Raw genomic sequence first — 20,959 nt, forward strand, 5'->3', positions numbered from 1 at the left:
AATGAGGGAAGGAGATGAAGGTTCAAGAAGGAAGGAAAGCCAGGCATCAAAATCAGTGAGAAAGGAAGAAAGGGACTTATCAGGGGGTCAATAAATGACTGCTACTCTGAGAGGTAGAGGAGCAAATAGACGGATGGAGTGGACTTCGAAGGAAGAAAAACAGTGAGACTGAGGTGGAAGAAGAGGTTGAAAGGTACAAGAGGGTGAAAATAGTAGCCTGACACCACCTCCGCGGCCAACCAGGCGAGGAGTATGGGAGAAAAGATAACCCCCATGGCATAGAGCTGCAACTGAAGCAGAGTCTTCAGGGTAAAGCCAAGTTTCAGTTAGGGCAAGCAGATGGAGAGTACAAGAGATAAAGAGGTCATGGATGTAGGAAAGTTTGTTACAGACATAGCGGGCATTCCACAGTGCAAGAGAAAGGCAGGGAAGAAGGGAGGAGGAGAGGAACAGAAATTAGATTGGAGATATCACGGTGTGACCTGCACAAAAAGGATGAGAGCTGATGTGGAGGACCAGGATTGGGATTAATGTCCCCAGCGGAGAGCAGGAGAAGGAGCAAGAGAGTATGGAGAAGAGTAGGAGAGGTATGACGATAGCGACGAAGGCGAGAAGTACTCAGATAGAAAGGAGATGTATGAACGGAAGGAAGGAAATGTTGAAGGTTGAGAGCTGAGAAAAAGGAAGAGGAAAAAAAGAGATGGTGAGATGATGAATACAGAGGGTGGACAATGTGTTCCTACAGTGTACAGTGGTTTCAGATGGAGAAACAGATTAGGAAGGGACAGTACCAAGAAGAAAAAGTGTACTGGAGCCATAAGTAGTAACTGGGAGAAAAATAAATGTAAAGAGAAAATTATGGTGTGGCACCTAGAGCGGAGGCCCTGAGTGGATCAGAGTGGACCTGGGAGTCACCCCGGAGAAGGCTGTAAGGATATGCAGATGAGCTGCAAGTCCTCCACAGCACCTGAAAGGCAGCTGGTGGTAGAGCTGGGCATCTCTCGGCCAAGGAAAGGCTTACCAGGGGTTAGGCCGAAACCAGCATTCCTCCCCCTGAGGGTCACCTGATCCTAGCCAAAAAGCACCTGGAAACCCTGGGAAGATCGGAGTGGACCTGGGAGTTACCCCGGATACAGCTGTGAGGATATGCAGAAGGGCTGCAAGTCCTCCACAGCACCTGGTGGGAGCAGTGGGCACCTAGAGCGGAGGCCCTGAGTGGATCGGAATGGACCTGGGAGTCACCCCGGAGAAGGCTGTAAGGATATGCAGATGAGCTGCAAAGAGCGGCAGTTCTGGTGGTTCAGCAAGCCATTAAAGTAAGCATTTATGTTTTTAAAAGAACAGTTTTTTTACATCCTATTTTGAGGTTGCATAGATGCTGCATCTTTTCTCATGACTCTTGATAGTCTTACAAAATGGCACTTGTATCTGTGTGCCACGTGGCATCTGTACATTACACTGTTGGCGGCCATTTTGATGGTCTCTGGTGACAGGAACCTGAGAGCAAAATATTGGTTGTTTGTGAGTTTCATGACTTATTTTTTTAATCCCCCAGATCAACAAAGAGCTGATTGATGAAACATCATCAGCTGGATATCTACCACAGTCCGATCATGGACAAGTGACGCCGCCAAATCAGTACATTAAATCTAGAGATAAATCCAACCATTTCGAAAAACAACCGAAGCGCACAACTGAAAAAAGAGAAAAACACACAAGTAGCCCTCCCAAGGAAAGAGGGAGAAAGAAGGTGCGCTGTGATATCAGCACAGAGTGTACGGGTCTTTGGAGGTGGACACCACTGGTAGCGAGTATGAGGCTGGTAACAATTCTGAAACTGTGAGTGATTCTGTTATAGACAATGTGTCTGAAAATGTTACAGTATACTATTAACCAGTGAGATATATAGAGTGTAAGGAGGTTGGAGGGTCTAAGCAGCTCAGGAGGAGGTATGGGGCCAGACTACATTCCCCACAAGGCCCTGAGAGAAGGGATGGGGGGGGGGTAGGTCCCAAAACCCGGTATGGCCCCCACGTGGAAGGGAGGGGGGAAAGGACTGGAAAGAGCAGCTGCTATGGCAGGCGAGGGCCAGAAGGGGGAGCAGGGATGACAAAGCTCAATTCCCTTGGGTTAGAAATCAGTACAAGATTCCTTCCACCTGGGAGGGGGAGGAGGTCTCCAACCAACAGCCTAGCAGAGAGGCAGAGTTAATGGAGTGCTTGGAGGAAGGAGAGGCTGGAGAGACCAACACACCAGGTTTGGAGGAGCCAGTTGACGTGGACTGTAATTGTACTTTGGGGCAGAGTTGCAGGGACTGAAGGCAGTGGGTGGTCACAGAAGTCAATTAGCTGTGTTGTGGGCAGTGTACTGCCATTCTGCAACCACCCAAGCGGAAAGACTTTTAAAACTGAAACCCAGGCTGGTGCCCTGGGGGAGAACTTGGATTTAAAGGGAAGTTTTTTCTTGTTGCTTTATTTTGGAAACTGAATGGGACTTTAACCTCCTTGAACTGAGATTTTGTGGAGGAGGGGAAATAAACTGTTTGGAACTAAAAGCTGTGTTGTCTGGAAGGACTTTGTTTGTGGACTGCTGAAGGGAGCCTACCACCCCCTGAAGGTTTGCTACCGGGATTACAGATATTACAAGAGTTTGTGAGCAGATGGACTAGAACCTCTCCCAGGTTTAATGGCACAAGTTAGACCAATTTTGTTTTGTTAATATAGACACAACAAGATCGTTCAGCGATGTTCAAAATGCCATACGACAGGGTATCCAACAAGCTTTAGATATCATAAACAGTAGAGCATCGCGCAAGGATTACATACAAATAACATTTCCTTATCGCCCCTCCGGACTGGCCCAGCAAGACTGATGGGTTGTGCACTCCTTCCAGCAGGTGAAGACTGAGAACATTGAAACTTGAGAGCCAATAGGAATCGAGCTCTGCTCCTCCAACTCTCAGTATTCTCAGTCTTCAGCAGGTGACAGACGTGGTGAGCCCATCAGTCTCTTTCTTTCTTTATCTTAAAAAAAAAAAAGTATTTATTACTTTTTTCTCTGTGTACCGTTGGGATTTTTATTGCTGGCAGAGGCTGAAACCCGCGGGGGGTTTTCTTGTGCCTCAGGGGTGTAAACTCGGGTGGCCGGGACCTTCCCCACTTAACTCTCCCAAAGCTGTCGTATCTATTTAGCTCTTGTCAGCCTCCACCCCTTTGAGGGAAGGGTGTTGCAGTGCTGTCGTAAGCATTCATGATTTAAAAGGAAATGTTAGCTTTCTCTGCCTGAGCACAGTAAAAAAAAAAAAAAACACACACAAAAGACCAACGCTCTTTTATTTTATCTTTTGTCTGTGCTCTGAGGTGACTGTTTCCTTAAGATGCTGCCGGGTGCTATGGCTGAAAAATTAAAGCGATGTTCTGTCTGTCAACGACGTGGTCTTACTGCCGCGGGTATTTGTAGGATTTGTACCAATTAGGACCCGATGGTACCGGCGTTATCGGCACAGCGGTTCCAGGTGCTGGGACTCAGCTGGTGGTTAGTAGCGCTTCAGAGCCAGTTTCGGTGGAACCGTCCGCCATTTTGGATCAGGCGCTTGATGCGAGTCAGGCTGCAGGGAAACCTGCATGCCGGAGAGTTTCAATTTCAGCTGACTTGGAAAGTGCTCAGGGAGGGGTTCCTGAAGGAGGATTCCCTCCCAAATTCGTTTTAGCTATGTATAAAGCCTTTTTACTTAAACAGTCTTCTCCTTCTCCTATTCTACCAGCAGAAGAGGTTTCTGACCCTCTTCTTACTTCAAAAAGGGCTAGAGTCTCCTGGGAGGACCAGGAAGACAACATAGACATGAATTCACAGCATTTTATTCCAGAACTAGAGGACTTGGAAATGCACACAGAAGATTTGGAAGGTGAGCAGACTGGTTCTTCGGTTATCCAGGACCTCCCTCAGGGGGAGGATCCTTCTGTGGCAAGGATCTTCCATAAGGAAGATTTGCAGGATCTAATTGCATTAGTATCTATCACTGTGAATTTTGATGACGTTCCAGAGACTACGGAGCAGCGCAAGGTTGATCCTTTAGTTAAGGGGGTCCGTAAGTCTGGTAGATCTTTCCCTATGCATGAGGACATTTGGGATATTGTCCAAACCCAGTGGGATACCCTGGATGATTCTTTCCGGTTAGCACGTTCTATGATTCGTCTTTACCCACTTCCTGAGAAGGATAAAGAATGGTTTAAGCCTCTAGTAGTAGACGCAGTAGTGTCGGCGGTTACTAAGAAAAATACTGTGGATGGAGGAGCAGCTCTTAGGGATCCTCAAGACCATTGAATTGGCCACCTTTAAATCTAGACTGAAAGCCCACCTCTTTAACATTGCTTTTGACTCGTAACCACTTGTAACCACTCGCCTCCACCTACCCTCCTCTCTTCCTTCCCGTTCACATTAATTGATTTGATTTGCTTACTTTATTTATTTATTTTTTTTGTCTATTAGATTGTAAGCTCTTTGAGCAGGGACTGTCTTTCTTCTATGTTTGTGCAGCGCTGCGTACGCCTTGTAGCGCTATAGAAATGCTAAATAGTAGTAGTAGTAGTATTAAAGCATTGCTTTGATATCCCGGCCTTGGCAGTACAAGCGGCCATTTCCGGAGCTTTGGTAGCCCTAGCGTGTTTCCGATGGTCCGAAAGAGTGTTGGACAGTGACTCTGCTGATTTCTCCTTATTGGATCAAGAGGTAGCTAAAATTGAGATGGGCTCCGCCTTTTTATCAGATGCCCTTTATGATTTACTTTGGGCATCAGCTAAATCCATGGCTTTAGGTGTAGCAGCACGTCGGACCCTGTGGCTTCGCGGCTGGTCAGCGGATGCAGCTTCAAAGTCCAAATTGAGCAAGTTCCCTTTTAGGGGTTCCTTTCTCTTTGGTGATGAGTTAGATAAGTTGGTCAAGAGTTTGGGAGATGCTAAAGTACCTCGTCTTCCTGAAGATAATTGCTGGAGGAGTGGCCTAGTGGTTAGGGTGGTGGACTTTGGTCCTGGGGAACTGAGGAACTGAGTTTGATTCCCACTTCAGGCACAGGCAGCTCCTTGTGACTCTGGGCAAGTCACTTAACCCTCCATTGCCCCATGTAAGCCGCATTGAGCCTGCCATGAGTGGGAAAGCGCGGGGTACAAATGTAACAAAAAAAAAAAAAAGATAGTCCAAACCTTTCAGTTGAAGAGGGTTGTCTTTTCAAGGTTGAGAACGAGACTTTAAGTGTTATTGTTTTGGCCGAGGAGCTATTTTCCAGAAGTCTCGTTTCTATCAGCATATTCAGTCCTTTCGTGGAGGGCGGCGTGGGGGTCGAGATGGGGGGGTTCCCCTCTCCAGCTCAAAGTCTCCGACGCAATGAAGGTGTTCGAGCCCAACCTCCTGTTCCAGTGGGTTCCAGGTTAAGAGATTTTTTTGTGGAGGTGGGCCCAGATAACTTCGGACCAGTGAGTTCTCGAAATTATTCAGGATGGGTACGCGCTAGTTTGCTCGTTCTCTCCCAGACGCCTATTTAGAGTCTCCAGCAGTGAGCAGCAACTAATACACACTGCTCAAGTTGGCCCCACAGCCTTCCCTTTGATGCAACTTCCTGTTTCCGCACAGGTGGGAATACATCAGAGGGAAGGCTGTGGGGCTGCTGTGAGCAGTATGTATCAGTTGCTGCTCACTGCAGGCAAAGATATGCTATTTACAAGGTATGCAGAAGGGACAGTTGTTGGGAGTTTTTGGCTGGTGGGGCTTGAGGATCCCTGCCAGTCACATCATAGGTGAGTTGCTAGTGGATGGGCCTGAGCCCAAAATGGGTGGGCCTGGGCCCACTCGGGCCCACTATTGGCTACGCCACTGGCTGTACTTATCTGAACAGTCTTGGATCCTTAATGGGAGTCACTGTAGGCATAAGCATGTCACAAAGCAATGTGATTGGAGCTGGTCAGTGCTCAGTCCAGAATCTTCACCCCCATAATAAATTGTTCAAATTATTCACAAAAGCAAAAATTCTTTGACAAATGCCCAGTGTGGAATTATGTGTTCAATTTAATTGATTAACAAGCGAAGGGCGACTAAAATGATAGCGGGGATGGGACGACTTCCCTATGAAGAAAGACTAAGGAGGCTAGGGCTATTCAGCTTGGAGAAGAGACGGCTGAGGGGAGACATGATAGAGGTATATAAAATAATGAGTGGAGTGGAACAGGTGGATGTGAAGCGTCTGTTCACGCTTTCCAAAAATACTAGGACTAGGGGGCATGCGATTAAACTACAGTGTAGTAAATTTAAAACAAATCGGAGAAATGTTTTCTTCACCCAACGTGTAATTAAACTCTGGAATTCATTGCCGGAAAATGTGGTGAAGGTGGTTAGCTTAGCAGAGTTTAAAAAGGGGTTGGACGGTTTCCTAAAGGACAAGTCCATAAACCGCTACTAAACGGACTTGGAAAAATCCAAAATCCCAGGAATAACATGTATAGAATGTTTGTACGTTTGGGAAGCTTGCCAGGTGCCCTTGGATTGGCCGCTGTCGTGGACAAGATGCTGGGCTCGATGGACCCTTGGTCTTTTCCCAGTATGGCATTACTTATGTACTTAATTATCACTGATAATTGAGTACAAACAATTATTGGCGCTAATTAGCTATAATTGGAATTTATGCACTCGATAGTCACTATTCTACAAAGATTTGTATGTAAATTTTTCCGTGTGAATCCGAAAAAGCATGTGGTCATGGCATGGGTGGGTGACGGGCCGTTCTAGGATTTGCATTCAGCATGTCCAGCAATTATCTCCTCTCCTCCTGTCCTACCCTCCATTCATGAACAGCAATTCTCCTCTCCCCCTGCCCTCCCCTCCATCCATATCCAGCAATTCTCCTCCCCTCCCTTTTCATCCCATCCATGTCCAGTATTTCTACTCAAACCTTCCTCCTTCTCCTACTGCCTGCCTCTGAGAGTCTGACCCCAGCAGTCATCAGCCAGTACAAGGCCCAGCACCAGCGCTGAGGAGCCTTCATTCCCATGCACTTAGGAAGGCCCTGTTGGTTCCTCCCTCTCTGCATATCTGTGTCAGAGGGGCAGTATCAACAGGGCCTCTATGAGCGGATAAGCTCGAAGGATGAGTGCTGAAAATAGTGCTGGTGCCGGGCCTTGTACTGAATGATTACGGTCGGGGTCTGGACTCTCAGGCAGGCAGCTGGAGGGAAACGAGATCAGCCCTGCAGCAAGAAGGAAACGGGATTAGCCAGTCCCTTAGCGATGAACAGGTAAAAAAGGTGCCAGTACACTGTACCAGCACATACCAGCAAAAAAAACCCCCGATTAAAATGTATACTAATATTCTAGTTGACTTATTCTGTACAATGCTGAAAGTTTACTGCCCACTTTTGACACATGCACAACGCAAGACTTTTTTTGCCAGGTTCAAGGCTGTGTAGAATATTGTGCAGAGAGGATTTCATTTCAATCTTTCACATTTAAGTGCTGGTTTTGTCTTGTTTTGCAAGCGGAAGGAAGCCCCTGCAAGTTTTAAACATGGATGCTAAGCAACAAATATGCGCGCTTATCCGACCAAAACCAAAAGTGTCAGCACACATTGGTACCTGTTCTGCGCCTAAATATAAGCCTTTTAAATATGTCAAGTGCAAACAGTTTTTGAAAGGCTTCATATTTAGACACTTAGACACGTGGAGGGCATTTTTGATATGACGTCTAAGTCGGACTTTGGATGTTTTGCGCTAAATGTCCAAAAATCCGAATAGGAAATATGACCATTTTTTGAAACCGCAAAACATCCTTTTTTTTTTTAAATATACCATTTGTTATAAGGTTTTGTGCTCTGTGCATTTATTTTGTCAGGCCATGTTTGAAAAAAAAAAGTGTATAAGTGAAAAATGTAGAAAATCAAGTCATTGGGATGTAGGAGGGGCCAGCATTTTTAGCAGACTGGTCCCCCAGTCATCTCAGGAGAACAGTGGGGCACCCTAGGGGGCACTTCTGTGGACTTCATATAAATGCTCCCTTGTACTTATCGTTGCTCCCTTATCTTGTCTGCTGAGCTCTCCAAAACCCACTACCCCCAACTGTACACCACTACAATAGCCCTTATAGGTGAAGGGGTACAATGGGTTTCTGGTCATTTCTGGAGGGCTCACAGTTTCCACAAGTGTAACAGATAGGGGTAGGTATGGGCCTGGGTCCACCTGTCTAGAGTGCACTGCACCCACCACTACACTATTCCAGGGACCTGCATGCTGCTCTAATGGACCTGGCTACAACATCTGAGTCTGTCATAGAGGCTAGTGAGTTCTATTTTTATTCACATTTTGAGGGGATGGGAGGTGGTCAGTGACTACTGGGAGAGTAAGGGGGTCATCTCTGTTTCCCTCTAGTGCACACCTGGTCATTTAGGGCACCTTTTTGTGCCTGATTCATTCTGAAAACAGGTCTGGACCAAAATGTTGAAGTTTTCACCCTAATCATTTCCGTTTTGTTCCATTATAACTGTAAAATGTCCAAGTGTTAGGCATGCCCTAAGCCCGCCCTAATCCCATTTTCAAAATACCCCCGACATGCCCTCTTGTTATTTGGATGCATTGCAGATAAAATGCATAGATAAACACCTGCAAAATAGGTTTTGGAAATACTGATTTGGACGTTTTGAGAAAAAAAATCCATGCAAATGGTGCTTTATGACACTTTTTGGACATTTTTCTCTTTTGAAAATGAGCCCCTTAGGCACTTAGATATGGTTCAGATATGTGCAGAAGAAACTGTGCTTACAGCGAAACCTTGTGCACACGCATCTGGCATACTCTCCCCCCATTTGCCACAGGATTTCAATGCATAAAATTTACCTATAGCTTACTGAATTCCGTGGTATTACCTCGCAGTAGAAGCCACACACTCTGACATCTGTGTGCTGCTCTACTGCTAGCCTTCCTGCATTGGCCTCTCAGTCACTAGGCCAGCCAGGTCATGCCAGTTTTAACTTACCAGTTAAGCTTTTCAATTGTAGGCTACATTTGCTGATAAAGCCATCAGTTGTTTATTCATATCCGTTCTCATTTCTTTATGAGCAGTACTGCTCACAAATCTGTATGTTGCTGTAGTATTTTCACTCCTGATTTCCCAATTCAGACAACAAATAAGTCATTACAATCATTGCCTCTGTGTGGTGCAAGAAATTGATGCCTAGTATATAGTTTAAGTCAGGGTATTAGAATTTGGCAGCACCGTTACAGTAAAACCTCTGTTGAATTAAATAGTTACTAACAGAGAGCAGTCAGTTTCCCTGCAGGCTCACTAGAGAGATCATGCACTCTGGTGTTTAATTTATTATAGTTTGAGTATTCAGCATATTTTTATACTGTATTCATATATTAAACAGTTAAGCCTTTCTTTTTTAAGGAGGAATTTAATGAAAGTTTTCAAGGTTGCTAACATCAGGCAACCAACTATTTTATTGCTACATAATGCTCCTACAGTGTATATAAAACTAATATTCCAGCACTGATTATGAATTAGCAAATGTGTTTCTTCTCTTGAAAATAAGTGTTACATGCAATTTTCATCATTCTCACCATCATAAGAATAGCTTGTTGGTTGCATAAGAACCATGTTAATTTAATTCGATCAGCAAATTGTCTTAAATAATAAACAGACCTCAATGAAATGTTTTAGTCAGATTTTATGGGAATTTATGGAGCTTGTGCTATAAAGAACTAAACAGTTTTTAACTTGTGACTTACTAAACGTTTAGCATGCTTAGGGTCTCTTTTACCAAACCACGCTAGCGATTCCTGCATGGCAGTGCCAACGAAACCCATTCTAAGAGTCCCTTAGTAAAATGGCAATTGACATAATAGCATAACAGAAGAGAGTAGAGGCTGGCCAAAGGACGATCCATATGACTTTGGAAATTTGGTAAGGTAAATTGGGGGTCATTTACTAACAATTAGTTTGTGTTAACCTTTAGTAAATGATTCTTTTAGTGTTCTGTTGGCAGAGAATCCAACTTAAACCATTATTTTATTAGGTAAAGAGCTGAATTTTCAGCATATGGAATATACGATACCTAACAGGTAGAAAATTTCGCTTACCAATTTCCTGAGTCAGGAATGCAGCAAAATCATGTCTAGTCTCTAGTCAGATATTTTAATTTTACCTATAGAATAATATCTATGGGATGGGTGGAGGAGTGGCCTAGTGGTTAGGGTGGTGGACTCTGGTCCTGGGGAACTGAGGAACTGAGTTCAATTCCCACTTCAGGCACAGGCAGTTCCTTGTGACTCTGGGCAAGTCACTTAACCCTCCATTGCCCCAGGTACAAATAAGTACCTGTATACAACATGTAAGCCACATTGAGCCTGCCATGAGTGGGAAAGCATGGGGTACAAATGTAACAAAAAAAAAATTCACTAGACACCTGGCAAGGGCCATCAATGGTGGAATACAAGATACCACAGTATTAGCTTATCAGAATGCATAAAAGATGACGTAGTTACTATATGTGCTTAGCTTTCTTATGGAAGTCCAACAAGTAGCTTGTTTTGAGCACTGGTGGTGGTTAACTATGATTTATAGTTATATTTTTGGTATCTGAGATAGGTAGGGCTTTGAATATATTTCCAGGCCGATGTGGGAAGGAGGATGGCTGCTGGAATGGCATAGGAGAGGCTGAACAAGAAGTAATACCCTTTTGGAACATTTTACGGGGGAAGGGCTTTAGCTGTTTAGGGTGAGCACCTGATAATAAAGAAGTGGTGTGCTCTGACCACCCTCAATGCCATTAACAGGTTAACTGGCAAATTTCCATTATTAATGGAATTCCTTTCAGCTGTTGTCATACATGGGGCAGTTGGGTGCCTTCTTTTAGGTGCCTTGATGCTACATGGTGAGAACCTATTCTTTAATGGCACCTGGACACCCATTTTCTCTTACAGCATACTGGCACTGGTGCACCTTACATTTAAGTGCATGCCGTTACACCAGCCATAAACCTACTGTAATTGGGTGCACCTAAATGTGTGCAAGGGCATGCATAACTTCTAGAGTGTTATGTTATGTGCATAACTAGGAAGCATGCCCATATCCCACCCCTTTGCCACCCATGAGTACACCACCCTTGCATTTCTGCACTATTGTCACTTACTTGTATCATTACTGAATAACACTTATGTGCTTAAGTGCTAATTTTTTGTTCATTTACATTACCAAAGAGGCATACACCCTTGAGCGCCTTGTTATAGAATTGCCCTTACAGTGTTTGAAATTGGATAGACAAGAATGCCATCCCTGCGAGGGATGGATTATAGGATATACTCCAGAGGCATTCTGTGGTTTCTTAAGATACTCTTTAATGCAGGGGCATGCACAGCTCCTGGCATTGAATATCTGGGTATCAACAGTCACCCGATGTTCAGACCAGTGCCCGATTAACTTTAGTGCATAAAGGGGTCCTTTTACAAAAGTGCAATAAAAAGTAGCCTGCGGAAGTTTGGACATGTCTTTTAGGCTGGGCCATTTTTTTTTTTACTGTGGCTGGGAAACAAGGCTATTTTTTAATGGGCCTGTGCTAATATTAAAACTAGCGCATGCCTATTTACAGCCTGAATCCTTACCGCCACCCAATGACCTAGCGGTAAGGGCTCATGCGCTACCCACACGGTAGCCATGCAGCTTGCACGGTAGAAAATTGAAAATTATTTTCTGCTGTGGGATTCGGCACGCACCAAACTTGGAACTACCGCCAGGCGCACATTCTACCCTGGTGGTAGTGCTGATTGGGTGCACGCTACCTGTGCGTTAGTCCTCCCGTGCCTTTGTAAAAGGGCCCCACAGTTAGGACAGCCTTTTTGCTGTCCTAGCTTTATGTGGTTACTTAGCTGGTTAGCAGACTGAAAATTGCTGCTAACTGGCTAAGTAGTCGCTCCACCCATACTCTGGCCCCAGCCCATCCCTAACCTAACTGGTTAGGACATGGGTAGTAAGTGGTGATATGCAGCAGCACTAACTGGTTAAGTGTCACTGAATATCATGTGTTGGGTCTCTCAGTGGGATTTAACTGAGCAGGAGCTTCTGCAAATGCCTTCTTATTTGGTAGCTAAGATTTAATGCTAAAAATAATGGATGGTCATGTACTTGGGCTGCAAAAGCCCAAGGGAACAATACATAGTCATCAGATATGCACAAAAAGTGAGGGCAATCTGGGATTGATCATACATGATGATTTTAAGGTGGCCAGACTGGGAGAAAATATGGTGGCACAAGCAAGAAAGATGCTTGGGCACAGAGAGGACTAGCCAGCAGGAAAAAGGAGGTGATGGTGCCTCTGTATTAAGTCTCTGGTGAGCAGGGACTGAGCAACAGTGTTTATTTCACATGGACCTGCTTTTCAGCCCCTCTTGACATACAAATGAGGCCCCACAATAAAGTCTGGGTGCACATGGCCCCACATCCTTTCACATCCCACACATGCCACTTCTGAGACCTCATTTGGCATACCATGTGTAATTCTGGAGACTGCATCTTTAAAAGGATATAAACTGAAAGGTGAGATGGGGGAGATGTAATAGAAACACTTCCAATGTATAAATGTACAGGAGGCAGATTAAAAAGGAAGGTCTAAAACAAAGGGTCATTGGATGATGGTTTAAGGGGTAGATTCAGGAGTAATCTAAAGAAATATTTCTTTATGGAAAGGGTGGTGGATACATGGAACAGCCTCCCAGTGAAGGTGGTGGATGATGGTATTTGAAATTAAGAAAGTATGGGACAAGTACGGAAGATCTGTAATGGAGAGGAAGGGATTGTATATATTTATTTTATTTATTTATTGCATATGTATCCCACATTATCCCACCTATTTGCAGGCTCAATGTGGCTTACATAGTTTTGTTAACATAGTCATGGCAGGTTCAATGTGGCTTACATATTTTGTTAGCAAAGTCATTGTAGGGTGACAGATACATTAAATATTGTGTCGAGGTTAGGTAAGGGTAGAAGGAAGACGAAAGGGGTGATTAGGTAGTTATAGTAGGTGAGTGTCAGGCGGATTTGTGTGCCCATTAGTTTTCATTGTATGCCTTGTTGAAGAGATATGTTTTTAGAGATCTGCGAAAAATAGTTGTTTCGTTGATTGTTCTCAGGTCTGTAGGCAGTGCATTCCACAATTTCGTGCCCAAGTACGAGAATGTGGTATCGTGCATCTGCTTGTACTTTAGTCCTTTACAACTGGGGAAGTGCAGGTCGAGGAACTTGCGGGATGCTCTTGTGGCGTTTCGTGGAGGTAAGTCTACGAGGTTTAGCATGTAGATTGGGGCATCTGCGTGAATGATTTTGTGTATAATCGTGCAGATCTCGAACGTAATGCGCTCCCTAAGTGGTATATCCTACCGTGTTTCCCCGAAAATAGGGCATCCCCATAAAATAAGACCTACCAAGGTTTTTGGTGCCCTTGGAAAATATAAGGCCTCCCCCGAAAGTAAGGCCTAGCAAAGTTTTTCTTTTACCGGTAAGTAGGGTCGCCCCCCCCACCCAAGATCGCCGGGCCCCCCCTCCATCGCTCCGAAACTAACCCCCCACCCGAGGTCACCCCACTCCCCTCCGTCGCTCCGAAACTAACCTGAACTTAAGTCTCCTTTCACTTTCCTTCCAGTTTGCAGCAAGCAGCAGTAGGAGGGCAGGCCACTCCTTCCTTCCGTGTCCCGCCCTCGCCTGACGTAACGTAACGTCAGGCGAGGGTGGGGCATGGAAGGAAGGAGAGGCCTGCCCTGCTGCTCCTGCGAACTGGAAGGAAAGGAGGCTTAAGTTCAGGTTAGTTTCGGAGCGACGGAGGGGGGTGGGGTCCGGCGACTTCCGGTGGGAGCGCCATCTCGGGTGGGGGGCAACCTCGGGTGGGGGGTTACCGGTAGTTGCAGGAGCGACGGAGGGAAGGTGGGCGGGCCAACTGTGTTTCCCCGAAATACTAAGACCTCCCCTGAAAATAAGACCTAGCGCCTTTTTGGGCGCAAAAATTAATATAAGACAGTGTCTTATATTCGGGGAAACACGGTAGTAGTAAGTATACATGAGCAAACTGAATGGATCATATGGGCTTTTTCTGCCATCATTTTTCTCTGTTTATATATTTCACGCACCACTGACCACCAAGTTACTACCTTGGCATCCTGCAATGACATATACACACACTACCCATCCACACATTAGCACACCTGTTTGCAATGCCTTTAGCATGTATCTGTTCCCATTGGCTGTATATGCAAAATGAAATTAAACCATCAACTTAATGGTTCATATTTATTTTATTTTGGTTATTATGAGTGAATAATTTACTAACTTGTGACTCCACAAATGCTTTGAGGTGATTGCGTCTCATTCTCAGACTGTACTTTGAAATCCATTAACTGGGGTCAGCTTAAAATGCTATTCTTTTTGTTTTGATAGTAGCACCACCTAGTGTTTAAAAACAGCAGCTACTCTCAAACTGAGCTACCACTGGTGATACTTCTGTTGCATGCTCATAGAAAGCTGAATGAAGGTCATCTCACTGGCGAAGTCTTGCCAGTTGTTTTACAACGAGTGAGTGGAATATATACAGCAATTAGCAATTTCTATTATTTTCTCGGCAAAATATTCAGTTAATCTGTGGGTAATTAGATGTTATCAGCACTGCACCTATACATAATCGAAATAATTTTATAAAGCAGACAATAAGCTTCTATTGGACATCCTCTGAGCACCAGTATAGTATATAGACAGCCATTTATAGCTGTACCATCAAGGACTACAGAGTTCTGTGACAGTTTCGGGAACTATAGGCGTTCATGATGCTAACATTTTAAAAAATTAACTTCATAATAAATCATCATGCACCGTTGAGGGGTAGTCTATTGTTTAGTACTGGGGGTCTGAAAATCAGGGGACCTTAGTTCAAATCCCAGTTCAGCTCTTTGTGATTTTTTTTTTTTTAAATTGTGAGCCCTCCAGGGCAGGGGTTGTAGCCACGGGTGGGCCTGGATGGGCCCCAGGCCCACCCACTTTTGCTACAGGCCCGCCCCACCCGCGACAGCCCCCTGCACTGACCTGAAGCGCGTTCTCCCTCCAATCCAGCACCGGTGATCATAGCCAGCCTTCTACCACGTTCAGCAGGAAGTTGCAGAGTAGGCGGGACGCGCCTGAGAAGAAGCTCCGATGACGCGCGCTGGACGTGGTAGAAGGCTGGCTATGATCGCCGGTGCTGGATTGGAGGGAGAACGTGCTTCAGGTCAGTGCAGGGGGCTGTCACGGGCAGGGCGGTCGCGGGTGGACACAAAATGTGGTGGCGGCGGGCGGGCGGGGGGTTGACGGTGGAGAGGAAAGAGGTCTGTGCCCACCCAGTCCACCTCCAGGCCCACCCAAAAATTAATCGCTGGCTACGCTACTGCTCCAGGGACAGAAATGTATCTACTGGTCAGTTTCCCTGTAGGTATTTTGTGAATTACCAATCTCAGAATTATATTTTTGTTGATCCATTTCTGCTGCAGATGTTTCTAGATGCCAGGCCTGTATCAGTACCGTTATCTTTTTCTTCTCCTGTTGTTTTGGATAAATAGTCTTATTAACAGTAATTTCTTGAATATGCTTCCTTTTAGGAAATGATATACTTCACCGATTATTCCTTGGCCTTTTCTTGCTCTCCCTCCCCTCCTTTTGTGAGTTTCTGGATAAATCTTGCTTTTGTTATTTCTTAATATTTTCTGCATGTTATTTGTGGCAGTAGATTTGTTTCTTTCAAGCATCATTAGCTATTATGATATTTTTCTTTTTTATTATATTTCAGAAATATATATTTACTGTACCTGAATGCACATTGCTTCAATAGTTTTTGGACATGCAGGTAGTATATAAGAAACCTGCAAGCTTGAAAGCTGTTGAAGCAGTGTACATTCAAGTATAGTAGATGTTTTTCTGTCCCTAGAGGACTTACAGTTTAAAAAAAAATCCCAAAGATCTGGTGGGGTTTGAACAACTAATCCCAGCTTCTCTATTCACTGCTTTAACCATTAGGCCACGCCACTTGGACAGATACATGTCTATTTTATAACATAGATGTTCCTATTCTGCCACAATGAGGGGCAAAATCGAACGGGGCGCCCAAGTTTTCCTGAGGCCGCCCTCGCAGGGCGTCCCGGCGAAGGGGCGGGGAAATCCGTATTATCGAAACAAGATGGGCGGCCATCTTTTGTTTCAATAATAGGGTCGGGGACGCCCAAATCTCAACATTTAGGTTGACTTTAGAGATGATCGTCCTTAGAGATGGTTGTCCCTGGTTTTCGGCGATAATGGAAACCGAGGACGCCCAACTCAGAAACAACGAAATCCAAGCCCTTTGGTCGTGGGAGGAGACAGCATTCATAGTGCACTGGTCCCCTTCACATGCCAGGACACCAACCGGGCACCCTAGGGGGCACTGCAGTGGACTTCATAAATTGCTCCCAGGTGCATAGCTACCTTACCTTGGGTGCTGAGCCCCCCGAAACTCACTACCCACAACTGTACACCACTACCATAGCCCTAAGGGGTGAAGGGGAGCAGCTACATGTGGGTACAGTGGGTTTCTGGTGGGTTTTGAAGGGCTCACATTTACCACCATAAGTGTAACAGGTAGGGGGGGGGGATGAGCCTGGGTCCACCTGCCTGAAGTGCACTGCACCCACTAAAACTGCTCCAGGGACCTGCATACTGCTGTCAGGGAGCTGGGTATGACATTTGAGGCTGGCAAAAAATATTTTTAAAGTGTTTTTTTTTAGGGTGGGAGGGGGTTAGTGTTCATTGGGGGAGTAAGGGGAGGTAATCCCCGATTCCCTCCGGTGGTCAGCTGGTCAGTTCGGACACCTTTTTGAGGCTTGGTCGCAAGAAAAAATGGACCAAGTAAAGTTGGACAAGTGCTCGTCAGGGACGCCCTTCTTTTTTCCATTATCGGCCGAGGACGCCCATGTGTTAAGCACGCCCCAGTCCCACCTTTGCTATGCTTCCAACACACCCCCATGAACTTTGGTCATCCCCGCAACAGAAAGCAGTTGAGGGCGCCCAAAATTGGCTTTTGATTATGCCAATTTGGGCAACCCTGGGAGAAGGACGCCCATCTCCAGATTTGTGTCGCAAGATGGGCGCCCTTCTCTTTCGAAAATAAGCCTGAATGACATCCACGTACCTTGTTTTGCCCTGTTCATAGTTTGGACATTTTAGTTTGTAAAATAGATGTTCGTGATAGATGTCCATGTGTCATATATTTTAGAACAGGATCTGCTGATGAGACATGGGAGGGGTATTAAACAAAACTTCTAAGTCAGAATTAGGACATTTAGCTCATTATGTCCAAAGAAAACCTATCCTTGTCAGAGCCATTTTCGAACAGGAAAAGCATCTGGGTTTCCTTTTGGAAAATGGGTCAAAAGATGGACGTATTTGCACAGAAGACATCTAAAATGAAGAGCTATCTTCCAAACTGACACGTCCAACTTGTAAACACCAAAAAATACAGGCACAAGAACGTCTGTCTGGCATCATTTTGAGAGAAACGGCCACACAGATGTCTCTGCAGATCAGAGGGGCAGCCTAGTGGTCAGTAAACAATGACATCCAGGTACAGTTCCCAATATAACTCCTTTATTTTGTGTTGTGAGCCCTCCAGGAACAGAATAAAATCTACTTATACTTATTATACTTATATGGTCTGTGCCAGAGCCGGTGGTTGGGAGGCGGGGATAGTGCTGGGCAGACTTATACGGTCTGTGCCCTGAAGAGCATTGGTACAAATCAAAGTAGGGTATACACAAAAAGTAGCACACATGAGTTGGGCTTGTTGGGCAGACTGGATGGACCGTGCAGATCTTTTTCTGCCGTCATCTACTATGTTACTATATGTTACTGTACCTAACTGTACACCATTACGATCACTTTCCACCCTGCAGGTGTCTCCTATTTTTAGGTTCAGTAGGTACATTTGGTGGTTTTGGAGGGCTTACAGTTACCACCACAAGTATAGGTAGAGTGGGATTTAGACCAGGATCCCCTTGTTCACAGTCCACTACACTGACCACTGGGAGCTGCTTGCTGCTCTGTTGGGCATGAACATAATACTGATGCTGGCATAGCACGGGGGTTAGAGGGGGACAGCATCCACTAGGGAATTAAGGAGGGGTCGTCAATGCAGCTTACATATTATATACAGGTATTTATTTGTACCTGGGGCAATGGAGGGTTAAGTGACTTGCCCACAGTCTTGAGCTGCCCGTGCCTGCAGTGGGAATTGAACCCAGTTTCCCAGGACCAAAGTCCACCATGCTAACCACTAGGCCACTCCTCCACTCCCTCCACTCCCTGGTCATTCAGAGCATCTTTCTTTTGTTTTTAACTTGGATGTGATTGAAACAAGCCTAAATAAAAATGTACTTCTCTTTAGACTTGGATGTGTCTTCCTGTTCCATTAATGCTGAAAGGCATCCTAATTTTGGACCCGCCCTAGTCCTGCCCAAAACATTTCCACAACAAGCCCCCTTGCTACTTGGTGGAAAATGTCCAAATTCTGCCTTTCTGAAAATTGCAATTTACATTATATTTAATACTTATATCCTGCCTTCACCAATAAATGGATCAACGTGGCTTACAATTAGAAAAGAAGTAGGATACAATCCTAGAATTATAACAATATAGAAGAGTAACACAACGTAATAAAACCTAGGACCCAATATTCAGTCTGTGAGAGTTAGCCTGGCTAACTCCCGTGGTCGGCGCTGAGCCCGGATATTCAATGCTGGGCCATTTCCGGTGACCGGCATTGAATATCCGGTTTATTTTTGGCCGGTTTGAACTTAACTGGCCAAGGCGATATTCAGCACTGCCCAGTTAAGTTGGAACCGACCAAAGATATTCCACCTATTGACGTGGTCATATTTGGCCACCAAACTTAGCTGGCCAAATGCTGAATATTGGTACTGATCGGCTGTGTCACATGACATAGCCAGTTATCCAGCTAGCCACTAAGCCAACTATCTCTCGCTGAATATTAGCACTTTGGCCAGGTGCCATTCCTGGCTAGTTAAATGGTTTTGAATATTGGGGAACTAGTTTATCAATTACCAAGGCGAGGACCATAAGAAGTACTACATTTAAGATAACACCAACTTCTGAAATGACCAAGTTTTTAAGGTTTTCCGAAACACCACATAGTTAAATCGGTGACATACATGTTAGTAGCTTATTCCACCAGTTAGCTGCTTGGTAGGAAAAAGACATTTCTACCTCAGTTTTATAGATGATCCTTTGAGGCGAAAGAAATTGCATTGTCTAGAACAGTTTACACATTTTCTGCAGATGGCCATGGTTTTGGCTATCTTGAGATGTTCTGTCTGCTTTGAAAATGAGCTCCATGGATGTCCATATGTGACGTACCAACTTGGATGCCCTTATTCTGAGTTGGCATCCTTTCTAAAATGCCATTCCATATATATATATATATATATATATATATATATATATATATATATATATATATATATATATATATATATATATATACAGGTATATATATACATACTCCCTCTTGTTTTCATTTATAAATATAATTTCTTTGATTTATTTATTAGCCATCTTGATAAAGAGATTCACCCAAGGCAGTGTACAACAAGTATAGCTTGAAATAACTTACATTTTATTGATAGTATAACAGTAGCAAAATGATTGTAAACAAAAGAAAAAAGAACAAATGAATCACTCCGGCAAAAATACAGGTATACTGATAAAATTCGACAGATACCAAGATAAGCCTCCCAGTTAGCCATCCTGTTGGGAAAGAGAAAATAAAACTCACACATGTACAATGAATTGTGGGGGTAATAGAGTGGTTTACTTAGCTTTATTTAGTAGCACACATGTAGACATATTCTCTTACATACAGAGACAATCAGGGGGCCCCATGACCAGGATTGCATGTGCTGGTCCCCAAAGGGATGATCATGTTGGTCCTGCCACTCCTTGTGAGTCAGAGGTAAGGTTCAGCATTCATGGGCGTGAGACTCTGATTTATGCATTACACAAACAAGAGTTCATGCCTCTATTTGATTAGTCTAAGCAAACTGCTTTCAGTCATATACTGCTGTGGAAGGTTTTAACTAAAGGTAGAAATGTGAATCATTACCTGCTTAACTACCTGTGTTTCTCTCCCTACAATGACTGAAAGTCAGCATAATACACAATTAATGGGGTAAACTTGGAGATAGATAAATTAAATCCTAGTACCGGTGTTAGTTACTGTTCAAGAAGACCTTAAAAACATTCTTGTTGGACAAGGCTTATTCCACTGGCAACTCCTTTGCTTAACCTCTGTTGACTGTGCACGGTTATTCGCCGGTTGCTATGCCCTCATCATTCACCCCTTGTTATCCCATGTTCCATCCCCTCCTGTCATACCCGTATCTGTGCTATCCCTGAACTGTATTGTATCCTTTTGAATTAATGTACGTGACATTGCGCCTGCTCTTGTGGGAAAATGTGGGGTAAAAATGCACCAAAATAAATAAATAAATATACACATTTAGCAGCATTCATATAACAGTAATATAGAACATTCATATAACAGTAATATAATAAGTGTCAACAGAGTACAAATGATACACCCTAATAGCATGCTAGAGCATTCATATAACATAAATATGTTACTCGTGATGTCAGCACAACACAAATGAAATAGGCAGCAAAGGGGACAATTGCATGGTACTCAGGAAGTCATAGGAGTATACATATTTAAGTTTGAATTTATTATAAGGAAGTTACAGTTCAAATCATTTATATTTAAGCTTTAAAACAAGTGAGGATACTGATAGTAATGGCTGATGCTTTTTTTGTAGCTGGTCCATTTTTTGGAATAACAAGTTAACGACGTCGAAAGTAGCATACTTTAAGAG

This window comes from Microcaecilia unicolor, chromosome 9 (assembly GCF_901765095.1).
Source record: "Microcaecilia unicolor chromosome 9, aMicUni1.1, whole genome shotgun sequence".
Taxonomy (NCBI): Eukaryota; Metazoa; Chordata; class Amphibia; order Gymnophiona; family Siphonopidae; genus Microcaecilia; species Microcaecilia unicolor.